This window comes from Meriones unguiculatus, chromosome X (genome assembly GCF_030254825.1).
Source record: "Meriones unguiculatus strain TT.TT164.6M chromosome X, Bangor_MerUng_6.1, whole genome shotgun sequence".
In the NCBI taxonomy this organism is placed as follows: Eukaryota; Metazoa; Chordata; class Mammalia; order Rodentia; family Muridae; genus Meriones; species Meriones unguiculatus.
Window position 1 is genome coordinate 63,151,593 of NC_083369.1, and position 15,011 is coordinate 63,166,603.

General features: G+C 40.8%; 1 non-coding gene across 1 annotated transcript; it reads left to right on the forward strand.

Annotated features, from left to right (window-relative positions):
* Positions 1 to 486: 486 nt before the first annotated feature.
* LOC132650221 (small nucleolar RNA SNORA48) lies at positions 487 to 631 on the forward strand. Its single transcript, XR_009588604.1, has one exon. It is a non-coding gene; the product is annotated as a small nucleolar RNA SNORA48 (small nucleolar RNA).
* Positions 632 to 15,011: the final 14,380 nt, after the last annotated feature.

Here is a 15,011-nt window from a genome sequence, read left to right on the forward strand (position 1 = left end):
AGCTAAGGGAACATTTGAAAATATATTACATCTGTAAAACAAGAATAGAATTGTATAAAAAAAAATAAATATAAAGGTAGTATACAATCAGGCCTTTTGCAAGAGTTTGCAATGTAAGCCTTCATATAGTCCTTAGATCTCTGAAACACATGAAAATATTTATTTGAAATAGGAGTTGATTTTTGTTAAGTGATAAGCTTGTAGGAATTAAAACTGTGGTTTGACAAAAAAGAAGAAAAAAAGGCGTATTGCTTTCTATATCTGCCTAACAAAAGACAAGCAGGTTTAAAACAATTCACTGCCACACAGTGTCTGCAGATAAGGAGTCTGAGTACAGCAAAGCAGGGTTTTCTGCTCCACGTCTCATGAGGCTAAAAATCATGATGTTCCCAAGATGTATTTTCATGTGGACCTTGGGGCCTTTTCAAAACTCATTCAGACTATTGGCAGAATTCAATTCCTTAAAGTTGTGACAATAAGACCCTTAGCCTCCTGGCAATGGGTAAAGAGACAACTTGTTGGTAATATTGTTCTTATATCAATCGAGGGCAGAGCAGATGGCAGTCCTTTGTTCATTCTAGCTTGAGGCCTAGCATGTTGCCTGAAGCTGTCTTATGCCTAGGACTCATAAACATCAAATGAAATCCAAGCAGCCCAGCTCAGGAGGAGAAAGACAGACAGAAACCTGCCCCTCAGTGCAAGGCACAAGCAGGCCATAAACACCCACTTGCCACCAAACCATGCAGCACAGATGCAGGATGTCACTCAGGAGCCAACCAGCCATGTGGCTAGCCAGCACCAGGAACCATCACAATATGTGGTGGTCAGAGAAGAAAGAAAGAGAAGTAGAGCAGCTTGAGTATTGTGAAGAGAGATGGAACTGGAGACACAAGGGTGGAAAGGAATAGCCTGTTGTGGGTGGCCAGCCCTGCCATCTGGAACCATGGTGAGGTCCCAGCCTGAGCTGCCTCTGAAGGTCATGTCTGAGGCCATGGCTACTCAGTGGCAGGGGTTGGTGTCAATGTCCTTGGCTCATATTACTACTAGAGAACATGGAGATGTCCCTGGTCTGGGCAGCTATAGGGGACCACATGGATGACCAGGGGCTGTGCATAACTGGCCCTGACCCTCAGTGGATACAGCATTCTTAAGACCTGTCCCCATATCTAACCAAGAGAATCACTCAGGAGAATGGGCCCTGTGCCTCACCCAGGCATCACAGTGGAGCTGGCTCTGGTGGCTGGGTTAATGGGTGAGCTGGCCCTGAGAGCATGAGTGTGGGAGAGCTAACCCAGTCACTTGCCTACTGTGATGTGTCATGGACATAGAAAGTGATGCCCCCCAAGCCCCGTGTGCCCCTTGCCACCTCTAGCAGTCAGGAAAGCTGCCCACACAGTCATGAGCAAATGCAGGAGAGCTATCCTTGTCCATCACCAGCTACAGCGCTCAGGTGAGAAGGCCCTTCACCTCACCTGGACAGCATAGCAGAGCTGACTCCAGTGGCAGGGGTGCAGGTGAGCCAACCCTGAGGGTGAGAGTGAGAAAGCTAGACCCACCATTCATATGCCATGAGGTGATGTGGGTATGGGGTAATGCCTTCTCCCTTTCCCCTCACCACCTTCAGCAGTTGGGAGAGCAGGGTCCCAGGGTCATGAGAGCAGGAGAGCTATACCTGTCCTTCACTGGCTGCAGCGCTTGGGAGAACAGGCCCTGCACTTCACCTGGACAGCACAGTAGTGCTTCTGGCCTTTGTCAAGGGGGAATAGGGGAGCCAGCCCAGTGGACAGAATGAAGGCGAGCTGGCCTGCTACTAGTTGGCTTGCCCCTCATCACCTATAATAGTTGAAAGAACTGGCCCTGAGGTCATGAGAGCAGCTGAGCTGGACCTGCTTCTTGCTGGCTGCATCACTCTGGAGAGCAGGCCCTGCACCTCTTCTAGGCAGCACAGTAGAGCTGCCTCTGGTGAAGAAGGAGCAGGTGAGCCAGCCCAGTGGACAGAGTGAAGGAGAGATGGCCCCACCACTGTCTGGCATGGAGTGTATGGCTACAGGGGAGATGCTCTATCCTTCCCTCTGCTTTGCCCCCTGCAGTAGTTGGGACAGCTGAACCTGGGGTCATGGGAGTGGGAGACCTAGCCCAGTCCTCTCACTGGCTGTAGCCTTCGGGAAAGCAGGCCCTGCACAGGCCTGTCACCTGGGCAACACACTGGACCTGGCCCTGACGGGTTAGTCAGCCTGAGGGTATGAGAGCAGGAGAGCTAACCAGCCCCTCCAGCACTTGGTAGAGTGGGCCCTGCACTTTCACCAGGCAGATCAGTGGAGTTGTCTCTGGAGGTATGGATGTGGATAGGATTACCAGGAGGAGTCTCAGTGAGGATCCAATATTGAAGGTGTCACAGAAGCCAGAGGTCTTGAACCAGACCAATGGCTCATTTCAGTGAACATTTGCAAGTGAAGATGTGTGGACAGAAGGATATACTATGGGACAAACTGTGACATACTAGAGCTTCCATGACAATATGTTTTGTATGTTTTGTTGTTGTTTGTAGTGTGTGTGTGTGTGCGTGTGTGTATGTGTGTGTGTATTTTATTTTGGAGGCGGGCCTGCAAGGGAGAAGGGTTGATATGAGGGGAACAGGAGATGAGCGGGACTGGAGTGGATGGATATGAAACTCATAAAGAATCAATTAAAGTTTTTAAAAAAAAAACCCTAGCAATTAATTATTAGTTATACCTTAGTGACTGGGCTCAATGTTAAAGCCTAAAGTATTCATCTAATGTGCATGAGGCCTTGCATTGGGTCTCATCACCAAGAGATAACAAAGAAGATATCTTTCTCCAGAGACAGATTTCAGCATGGCTCTTGTTCAAGTTTAGTCTATCTTGTTCAAGTCTATCTCCTTGTCACTTAGACAAGAACTTCCATTGATTAAGTCAGGCCCAGGATAACATTTCTTCTGTTTGACTAATCTGACTTAGGATCTTACTAACATCTGCAAAATCCTTTCACCTCTGCCATATGACCTAATTAGAGGGAAGCTTCCCATCAAATTCACACTTAAGAAAGAGAATTTATATGTGTCCAGCTTCCATATAAAGTTTTTGCTTCATCTGAATATATTTTATTTTGTCATGTTTGGTTGTTATCTCTTGAATTCTGTTCTTTTCTAACAAGAGACAGAAAGGGAGTAGATCCAGAAGGGAGGGGAGATGGAAAGGAACTAGAAGGAGTTAAAGGAAGGGAAAGCTATAATCAGGATATATTGTATGAGAAAAAAAAAAACTATTTTCTATAAAAGAAAAAAAAACTATACACACACAGCATAAAGAAAGAAAGAAAAAGAGCTTATAAAGGGCAGGTACTCCATGAAGCAAGAGTCTTGGGAGCCTTCATAGGATTCTGCTTAATATGGAGAATTGGAATAAGAAATGAGTGGGGAAAGCAAGAAGAGCATTTAGGCAGTACCAAAGATTGATTCATCAAAAAAAATTAAGGCTTCAAAAGATATAAAGCTTTGGGGCTGGAGAGATGGCTCAGAGTTTAAGAGTACTGTCTGCTTTTCCAGAGTTCCTGAGTTCAATTCCCAGCACCCACATGGAGGTTCACAACCATCTACAATGAGATCTGGTGCCCTCTTCTGGTGTGCAGGCACATATGCAGGCAGAACATTGTATACATAATAAAATAAATCTTTAAAATATGTATGAAATTTTATCAGACACTCCATATTAAAAAAAAAAGATTTAAAGATAAACAGAGAGCCAGCCACTGAGTTCATGCAAGAGAAAGTCCCTGCTCCCCTTACTAGGGACCCCACTTAGAGACTGAATCTATGGACTACATCTGAGCAGGGCTTTTAGGTCCTCTCCACGCATTGTCCTTGGTTGGGGTATCACTCTCTTCAAGGTCCCTTGCCAGCCCACAGAGGAAGACGATGCAACCAGTCCTGATGAGACTTAATAGAATAGGGTCAAATAGAAGGGGAGGAAGACCTCCTCTATCAGTGGACTAGGGGAGGGGCATAGGAGGAGGATAGGATTGGGAGGAGAGGAGGGAGGGGGCCACAGCAGGGATACTACTTGAATAAACTGTAATAAATGATAATAAAATATGTAAAACTGCCTATAATTACATGCAATTGGTCATTCATGAAATGAGAATTAACACTGCAACAATGGACATCAACACAGTGATTAGTAATTGAAGCAAATAAGAACTCCAACTTTTGGCAAGAATATGGACAATTGGAAGCTTGATTCATTGCTGTAAGATCTTTAAAGGATACATCCACTTTGGAAAGTACTTTGGCAATGTCATAAAAGTAAACGTCGGGGCTGGAGAAACAGCTCTGTGGTTAAGCCTGGAGTTCCCATCCAAGCACCCATGTTAGGCAGATGCTAATCACTTAAGTCCTTTGAATCTGGTGCCCTCTTCAGGCCTCTCCAGACCTGGGCACACCTGTGGCAGACACTCATACATATAAATAAAAATATAATAAAATTTTAGAAAAGTAAACAGATACCTAACATATGACCCAGCCTGTCTGTTCTGAAAGAGAAAGAAGTCCACACAAAAATTTGCACATGAAAGTTTTAAGCAACCTTTTGTTTTTGGTTTTTGTTTTTGTTTTTTTGAGGCAGGGTTTCTCTGTGTAGTCTTGGCTGTCATGGACTTGCTTTGTAGACCAGGATGGCCTCAAATTCAGAGATCCACCTGCCTCTGCCTCCCTGAGTGCTGGAATTACATTCGTGCACCAGCACACCTGGCTGCAGCTACAATTTCTAATTAATTACATTTAAGCAACCTTTTAATTTCTCAACAAGGATACAAAATAATAGTTTTTTGGTGATATTTTTATACATGTCTATAATTTCACTTTCTTCATTTCCCCACTTTACATCACCCTAATTTGGCCCCCACTTCTGATCCCATTCTTCCCAAATAGTCACCCTTCTATATTCATGTCATACATGTATGTATACATGTTTCACATATGAGAAAGAACATAGAATATTTGACTTTCTGTTTTTCCTCCCATTATCTTCATTACCCTTGAGAATCCTTTCCCCAATACACACAAAATCTCCCTTCTACAGTCATAGATTATATTCAGTATATTTATCTAAAGTTACCAGAAATTGGGAATAACGCAAACACTTAGTGAAATTGAATGGGTAAACGAATTTTGGAGTATCTATATCATGGAATACTACTTACCTGACAGAGAGAACTGAGTAGAGATGCATAAAACAACATGAATGACTGATAAATATTATGATTGTAAAAGAAGCCAATTACAAAAGTCTACATCCTGCATGATTCCAGTCCTAGAGAAGTATAATCTACGATGACAAAAATAAGATTAGTGGTTAATTAGGATGTGAGGGAAGGGTTTGCAAAGAGACATGAGGAAATGTTTTGAAGGAATAAGATGGATTCAATATGTTGAGCATGGTGAGACTTTCATGCATATGTCAAAATCTATCAACTTGTTCACTTTAAATACGTGTAGTCTACTCTAAGTCATTTACATTCTAATAAATATAATAATAAAACGTAAAAATTACAATAAATGTAAAAATTACAATAAAAATTACACACTGATTGTATGATTCCATTATATGATATTTGAAAACATGAAAATAATTTCTTTTTAAAAGAGGTGGTAATGAACTTTTAGGTTCCCAAAGTCTTTTGTATATAATATTAATATATTTATCTGTATACAAACGCAGTCATAAAATACAACTTGGTATCTTTTTAATGTAAGAAAGTTTCAGGACGACCTAAGTGTCTATGATCAGTGCAAATCATAATTCATCTCTGTCTGCAGTGAATTACATTTGCAAAGTCACAATAATATAAACATTATTTATTGCTTGTCAGCTCTTAGAATCAACCTATAAATAAAGCATGGGAGTTATAATGATAGTTATAGAACAGGATGTGAAATGTTATAAACATGGACAATGGAAAGTAATCACAAAGTTCTGTCCACCCCCATAGGATTTTTAGTCATTTTACTTCCATAGTTCTAGTTACTTACCATTAGACATAGTCAGAAAACATTAAATAGAAAATTCCAGAAATGGACACTTGATAAGTTTTATATCGTGTGCTGTTCAGGGGAATGTGAGGAGATTTTGCACAGTTCTGAAACATCCTGTCCTGGATGAGAATCACAGCTCTCCAAACACAACCACAAGGTACATGCTGTTATCCTTGGTGACCAGATCTACAGCCACAGCACCACAGTGCTTCTATTCACTAATCACAATGCAGTAGCTTAATGCTGTCACATCATTCACCTCACTTTCTCTTGTCAGAAACAGAGATAGAGCACATTCAACTAACTTTTATTAAACTATATTGCAGTAATTGTTTCATTTATTTTCAAATGTAAATTGGTTGTTAACTAGTAAATAAAAGCATGAAAACTGTATATTCTAATGGGAGTGCAACACCATTTTTAACATACTCATACATTTTGTACTATTAAGACAGAAAACATCTCTTGATTTTTTTTCTTTTTAAGACAGGGTTTCACTATGTATTCTTGATTGGCCTTGAACTCATTATGTAGAGCAGTCCAGCAACAGAGATCCACCTACCTCTGCCTCCCAAGTGCTACGATTAGAGGCATGCACCTCCACACCTGGTGAATCAATGTTTCTATAGGCTATAATTTCAGAAATTTCATTTCTGGGTCAAAGGTTAACTTCGTTATTTTTTTTTTTACTTCTTTATTTTTATTGCATGGAATTATTTAAGTCCATATCCTTCCCTCTGCTTCTTATCCTTTCCCACTTCCAATTCATTTTATTTTTTATGTTTGTGTGTGTGTGTGCATGTGCATGTGCGAGTGCCAAAGATTATCCTTGAAGGTCAAAGGAGCAAGTTGCATCTTCCGGAGCTAAAGTTACAGGTGGTTGTGAACCACTTGGTATGGGTGCTAGGAGCCAAACTCTGGTCTTCTGGAAGAGCAGCAAGCACTGCCAACCATCTCCCCAGCATTCTACTTTCAATTTATATGAAATAAATAGAGCAGTTTTCTTTTCTTAGTGGGAAATATATTCCAAAACCTGTGTGGTGAGTGACTGAGTTTGCATTCGTTACCAAGCACTATATATATATATATATATATAATTATATATATCATTATATATGTATATATATAATATATATATCATATATATGTATATATGTATATATACATATATGTGTATATGTGTATATATAATATATACAATAGAATAGATATTACATATATAATGTTTTTCTCTACTCTCATGCATATGATAAAATTTAATTTGTAAATCACTTACAGTAAAAGATTCAAAACAGTAATCGGAGCAAATGGTATAGCTCAGAGGTAGAGCACCTGGTTAGTTAGAATGTTCAAGGTCCACAACTTAAGTAATAATAAAGAAGAAAAATTAAAAATGAAATTGCATCTTTTGTGATAACATATAAAGAAGGGGAGATCATTGTATCAAGTGAAGTGCAGAAAGATAAGTATCACATGGACCACCCACATGTTAAATGTCAAAAAGCTGATCGGACTGAAACTGAGAAGAGAATGAGGATTACCAGAGACTGGAGAGGGAGGGATGGGGACGGGCTAATCAATGTGTGCCAGAATGATTAATATTGATAGTCAATTTCATAAGATCTAGCCTCTTCTGGGAAACAAGCTTCTAGGCATGCCTCTGAGGCAATTTCTAGATGACATTAATTGAGATGAAAAAAGACACCCTGAATGTGGGTGTAACACACCTGGGTTAGGGTCCTGGGATGAATAAAGAGGAGAAAGTTAATGGGCGCAAGCATTTGCACCTCTCTGCTTCTTGACTGTAGATGCAGTCTGACTAGCTGCCTCAAGCTCCTGCTGCCATGCCTTTCCTGCCATGTCTTTCCCCTCTTTGGTTGACTTTCCCTGGACCTCTAAGCCAAAAATAATTCCTTTGTTCCTTATGTTGCTTTTCTCAAGGTATTTTGTGCCAGCAATGTGTAAAGGAACTAATAGAGGTGCTAAATTACAGTTAGATGGGACCAAAAATTTCCTGTGTGCTATTACAAAGAAGGGTGACTGCAAATTAATTATATAGTGCACATATCAAAAACAAGAAAAGATTTGCAATGTTTTCACCCTAAAGAAATAATAAGGTATAGCATGTTCTTAGAATATGTGGCGTTACAAAGGTAATTCATCGTAGAACAACAATATTATATAATTATATTGGAGACACAGAGGAGGTGGGTGAGAGGTGACTGGCTCACAGGGGGTGGGGGATCCCTGCTTTGTAGGCCTACAAACCTCTTATCTGAAATTGTGCCTCATCTCTTTCTTTTTTTTTTCTTTTGTATCCCCTGTAGCTCCTTTTCCCCACACCTCCCAATCCTACCCTCCCTTCTTCTTCTCAATGTCCTTTCCCCAGTCCACTGATAGGGGAGGTCTTCCTCTCCTTCCTTCTCATCCTAGTCTCATCAAGAGTGCTTGCAACAGAAGCAAAATATCTAGGCAGAGAGGTATTTTCTGAGACTGATACTCCAACCAAGGACCATTCATGGAGAAAACCTACAGCCCCTGAACAGATGTAGCCCATGGAAGTTCAGTGTCCAAGTGTGTTCCCTAGTAATGGGAACAGGGACTGTCTCTGACATGAACTGATTAGCCTGCTCTTTGATCACCTTTCCCTCAGAGGGGAGCAGCCTTACCAGCCCACAGAGAAAACCTCATCTCTTTCTAAGGAGTGAAGAGTTTCATGGTTTCAGATTGTCTCTGAGTACTGGAATCTCCTCCTGGCCGGACTCCAGGGGTGAGTAATCACAAGGCAACTTCATTCTCTCTGAAATCTTGCTGGAATGAATTAAGTGAAACACAAGTGTCTGTGTGCTCCATTTTGAAATAGCACGATGTGTAGCTGAAGCTTTGTCTCTTTTCCAGAAGACTTCCAGGTAAAGCTGGGGGAAAATGGACAGTGTACTCTTGGGTGATCTGGCAGGTGCATTCAAATAGGGAAAGATTGGGGAGTAAAGGAAAGGAGATAAAACAAAGCCACAGTTTTTGTAAGTGGGGAAGTCTTGGAATGGAAAGCATGAACAATGCCCCTGGTGTACTGGACACATTTTTTAAAGCCTGAGGCTAAGATAACATGTGTTGCTCTGATTCTCACTTACTGAAAAGACGTGATGATACACAGCTATCTGCCTGCTTGGTAGCTTGTGTCATCTTCAGGACCAACTCCAGGGAAGTAGTTAGCCTCAACCCTTAGAACAAACACTCTTGGATTCCATGGCTTATCTAAGTCCCCATATAGCAATAACAGGTTAATTGTGAGCAGTAACATGCCTTTACGTGAGAAAAAAATCAACACCCATTTAATCTCTATCATCTGAAATGTGTGAGGAGGCAAACTGTTTTAGGTTTGGGCTTTCTGCAGATTTTGGAATGTTTCCTTATTGCATAATATAAGATTATGGGAAAGGGACCCAAGTCTGAAAACAAAATTCATTCGTGTTTCATATACACCTTACATAGCTAAAGGTAATTTTATACAGTACTTTTTAAGATTGTGAATAAAAACAAAATTTCATGATGTAGAAATCTATATTGGTTTAATTATTCAAATACCTTTGGGGTTTGAATCATTTCTGATTTTGCCTTGTTTTTAGGTGAGGGATGTTTAGCATGTATATCGAGTTGAATCTAAACTTAATTTAGGCATCTTAATTTCTAAGCAGTTTCTTCCCAGTTCCTACCCTTACCCTGGCTTCCTTTCTTCTGAGCTGGTGACCAAGTGCACAAATGGAATATACATTTGTTATAATTTAAATATAATTTAATTGTATTTTTCATAAAAATTTTTATGTATTGAAATTATAATATAATTACATCATTGCCCCCTTCTCTTCCCACTTTCCAGCCCCTTCCATGCAGCCGCTTGGACTCTTTAAATTTCATGCCCTCTTTTTCTTTTTTTTAATTTATTTTTTTATTTTTTTATTAATTAGAGTTTATTTACTTTGTATCCCAAGAGTACCCCCAATCCCCTCCCAACCCCACCCTCCCTTCCTCTTCTCCACCCATGCCACACCCCAAGTCCAGTGATAGGGGAGATCCTCCTCCCCTTCCATCTGACCCTAGCCTATCAGGTCTCATCAGGACTGGCTACAATGTCTTCCTCTGTGGCCTGGTAAGGCTGCACCACCACCACCACCACCCCCGCCTCAGGGGGAGGTGATCAAAGAACAGGCCACAGAGTTCATGTCAGAGAAGGTCCTTATTCCCCTTGCTAGGGAACCCACTTAGACAAATGAGCTGCCATGGGCTACACCTGAGCAGAGGTTCTAGATTATCTCCATGAGGTCCTTGGTTGGAGTCTCAGTCTCAGAAAAGATCCCTGTGCCCAAGTTTGTTTTTTTATCCCCTCTCCTTGTGGAGCTCCTGTCCCCCCCCCAGATCTTTCTATCTCCCCCTTCTTTCATAAGATTCCCTGCACTCTGCAAAGTTTGGCAGAATCTCAGCCTCTGCTTTGATACCCTGCTGGGTAGAGTCTTTCAGAGGCCCTCTGTGGTAGCCTCTTGTCCTGTTCTCTGTTTTCTCCCTCTTCCAATGTCTATCTTGTTTGCCTTTCTGAATGAGGATTGAGCATCTTACCCAGGGTCCTCCTTCTTGCTTAGCTTCTTTAGGTATACAGATTTTATTATGTTTATCCTATATTATATGTCTAATATCCACTTATAAGTGAGTACATGTCATGTGTGTCTTTCAGCTTCTGGGATACCTCACTCAGCAAGATCTTTTCTAGTTCCCACCATTTGCCTGCAAATTTCATGATTTTCTTGTTTTTAATTGCTGAATAGTATTCCATTGTGTAAATGTATCACAATTTCTGTATCTATTCCTGTGTTGAGGGACATCGGGATTGTTTCAAGATTCTGTCTATTATGAATAAAGCTGTTATGAACATGGTTGAACAAATATCCTTGTTGTATACTTGTTGTATATCTTTTGGATATATGCCTAGGAGAGGTATAGCTGGATCTTGAGGTAGCACTATTAATAATCGTCTGAGAAAGTACCAGAATGATTTCCAAAGTGGTTGTAGAAGTTTACATTCCTACCAGCAATGGAGGAGATTCCCCTTTCTCCACATCCTCTCTAGCATGTGCTGTCACTTGAGTTTTTGACCTTAGCCATTCTGATGGGTGTGAAGTGAAATCTCAGGGTTGTTTTGATTTGCATTTTCCTGATGACTAAGGATGTTGAGCATTTCTTTAAGTATTTCTCTGCCATTTGATATTCCTCTATTGAGAATTCTCTGTTTAGCTCTGTATTCCATTTTTTTTTGTTTTAAATTATTTATTTATTCACTTTATATCCTAATTACATCTCTCCTCTCCTCTCAGTCTCCTCTTGCACACCCTTTCTCCCATCTCCCCTCTCCTTCTCAAAGAAGGGGAAGGTCCCATATGGGTACCAGCCCACCCTGGCACATTAAGTCTCTCCAGGACCAGGCACATCCTCTCCCACTGAGGCTAGACGTGGCAGCCCAGTTAGGGGAATGGGATTCAAAGGGAGGCATCAGAATCAGAGAAGTCGCCTCCCCAGTTGTTGAAGGATCCATATGAAGACCAAGGTTCAATCTGCTACATGCGTGCAGGGGGCCTAAGATCAGTCCATACATGCTCTTTGTTTGGTGGTTCAGTCTCTGTGATCTCCCATGGGCCCAGCTTAGTTGACTCTGTATGTCTTCTTATAGAGTCCTTGACCCTTCTGTCTCCCTCAATAATTCTCCTAGTTCTCCATAGGACTCCTCAGGCTCTGTCTAATGTTTGGCTGTGGGTCTCTGCATTTCTTTTTTTTTTTTTTTTTTCAATGCAGTTTATTCAGGAGCCTTGAACAATCATCTGACCCTGGGGAAAACCAGCCCACAGCTTAAATAGCCTCTGGGTAGCCAACCTCAGCATGCCACGTGGGCAATGCAGATAGGTCCACATACATGGAAGCAAGCCAGATCCTCAGCCTTAGCCAAATGTGGAGTTGTTCGTGACAGAGAGCACTCACCATCCGGAAGGTGGAAGGCAGAAACCAGCTCCATCTTTAAGGCGCGGCATTACGCAGCTCTCTACAGTTCCCCCTTTTTGTTTTAGATGCATCAGGCAAGAGTAGAGGTCTGATCTCTGATATTAGAAATAAATTGGGACTTTGTACCGATGTTCATTTAGGTGTCATCCACCCAAAGAGCATCAGACCCGTCGATACCTTTTTCTCAGAGGCGGGACCTGGGGTATCAACCCGCTTGCAATCAGACATGCTCTTCTCTGGGTCCAAAGCGGCTGACCCTGAGTGCAGTGCTTAGCCTCGCATCCTGAGCGTAACATTTTTAAATTGGATTACTTGATTTGCTGCTGTTTAACCTCTTGAGTTCTTTATATATTCTGGATATTAGGGTTGGTGAAGATCCTTTCCCAATCTGTAGGCTGTCGTTTTGTTCTGATGACAGTGTCCTTTGCTTTACAGAAGCTTTTCAATTTCATGAGGTCCCATTTATTGATTGTTGATCTTAGCGCCTGTGCTGTTGATATTCTGTTCAGGAAGTTGTCTCCTGCGCCAATGAGTTCTAGGGTCTTCCCACTTTTTCTTCTAACAGGTTTAGTGTGTCTAAATTTATATTGAGGTCTTTGATCCACTTGGACTTTAGTTTTCTGCAGGGTGATAATTATGGGTCTATTTGCATTTTTCTAGATGTAGATATCCAGTTAGACTAGCACCATTTGTTAAAGATGCTATCTTTTATACATTGTATGGTTTTTGGCATCTTTGTCAATAATCACATGTCCATAAGAGTGTGGGTATATTCTGCAGTTCTATTTGATTCCATTGATCCAGCAGCCGGTTTCTATGCCAGTACCATGAAGTTTTTACTACTGTTGGTCTATAGTACAGCTTGAGATCAGGGATGGAGATACCTCCAGAAGATCTTTTATTGTAGAGGATTGTTTTTAGCAATTCTGAGTTTCTTGTTATTCCATATGATGTTGAGAATTTTTCTTTCAAGATCTGTAAAGAATTGTTTTGGTTTAGTGTCCAAGCAGGTTACACAGTAATGGGAAGAGGGACTGCCTCTGACATAATCTGATTGGCCTGCTCTTTGATCACCTCCCCCTGAGGGGGGAGCAGCCTTACCAGGCCACAAAAAATGACAATGCAGCCACTCTTGATGATATCTGATAGACTAAGATCAGAAGGAAGGAGAGGAGGACCTCCCCTATCAGTGGACTTGGGGAGGGGCATGTGTGAAGAAGGAGGAGGGAGGGTGGAATTGGGAGGGGAGGAGGGAGGGGCTTAAGGGAGGAATACAAAGTGAATAAAGTGTAATTAATAAAATAAAATAAAATAAAATAAAATAAAAAAGAATTGTGTTGGTAATTTGATGGGAATTGCATAGAATCTGTAGATGGCTTTTGGTAAGATGGCCATTTTTACTATGTTAATCCTGCCAAGCCATGAGCATGGGAGATCTTTCCATCTTCTGATATCTTCTATTTCTTTCTTTAGAGACTGGAAGTTTTATTCATACAAGTATTTGACTTGCTTGGTTAGAGTCACACCAAGGTACTTTATGTCTTTTGTGGCTATTGTGAAGGGTGTTGTTTCCTAAATTCTTTCACAGCCCATTTGTCTTTTGTATACAGGAGGGCTACTGATTTTTTTTTGAGTAAATTTCATATCCAGCCACTTTCTTAAAAGTGTTTATCAGCTGTAGGAGTCCCCTGGTAGAATTTTGTGGGTTACTCATGTATACTGTCACATCATCTTCAAATAGTGATACTTTGACATCTTCTTTTCTGATTTTTATCCCCTTGATCTCCTTTAATTGTGTTATTGCTCTAACAAGGACTTCAAGAACTGTTTTGAAGAGATAAGGAGAGAGTGGGCAGCCTTGCCTTGTCCCTGATTTCAGTGGGATTGCTTTAAGTTTCTCTCCCTTTAGTTTGATGTTGGCTATAGGCTTGCTCTATATTGTCTTTACTGTGTGTAGGTATGTGCCTTGTATCCTTGATCTCTCCAAGACTTTAAACATGAATGGGTGTTGAATTTTGTCAAATGCTTTTTCAGCATCTAAGGAGATTATCATGTGTTCTTTTTTTCTTTCAGTTTGTTTATAATGTGGATTACATTGAAGGATTTCTGTATATTGAACCACCCCTGCATACCTGGGATGAACCCTACTTGATCATAGTGGATGATATCTTTGATGTGTTCTTTTGTTTGAGTATTTTGTTGAGTATTTTGCTTGAAATTCTCAATTTTTGTCGCATTCTTTTGAGGTTTCGGTACCAAGGTGACTGTGGCTTCATAGAATGACTTTGGTAATGTTTCCTATGTTTCTATTCTGTGGAATTGTTTGAAGAGTATTGGTGTTAGCTCTTCTTTGAAGGTATGGTAGGATTCCGCGCTCAAACCATCTGGTCCTGGGCTTTCTTGGCATGGGAGACTTTTGATGACAGCTTCTATTTTTCTTAAGGGATATAGGACTATTTAATTGATTTACTTGTTCTTGATTTAGCTTTGTTAAGTGGAATTGATCAAGGAACTTGTCCATTTCATTTAGATTTTCAGATTTTGTGGTGTATAGGCTCTTGAAGTAAGACCTAATGATAGTTTGTATTTCCTCATTGTCCACATTTCCATTTGGGACAGTGAGTAGAGCAAGCAGGTGCAGGTGAATGGCTCTGAGTTGGCAACTGGAGGCCTGAAGGAACTCATTGTCTGTTGTTATATCCTCCTTTCATTTCTGATTTTGTTATTTGGATAGTGTCTTTCTGCCTTTTAGTTAGTTTGGCTAAGTGTTCGTCTATCTTGTTGATTTTCTCAAAGAACCAGCTCTTGGTTTCATTGATTCTTGTTTTATTTGTTTCTTAATTATTGATTTCAGCCTTGAGTTTGATTTTTTTCCAGCCATCTACTCCTCTTCAGTGTATCTGCTTCTTCTTTTTTTTCT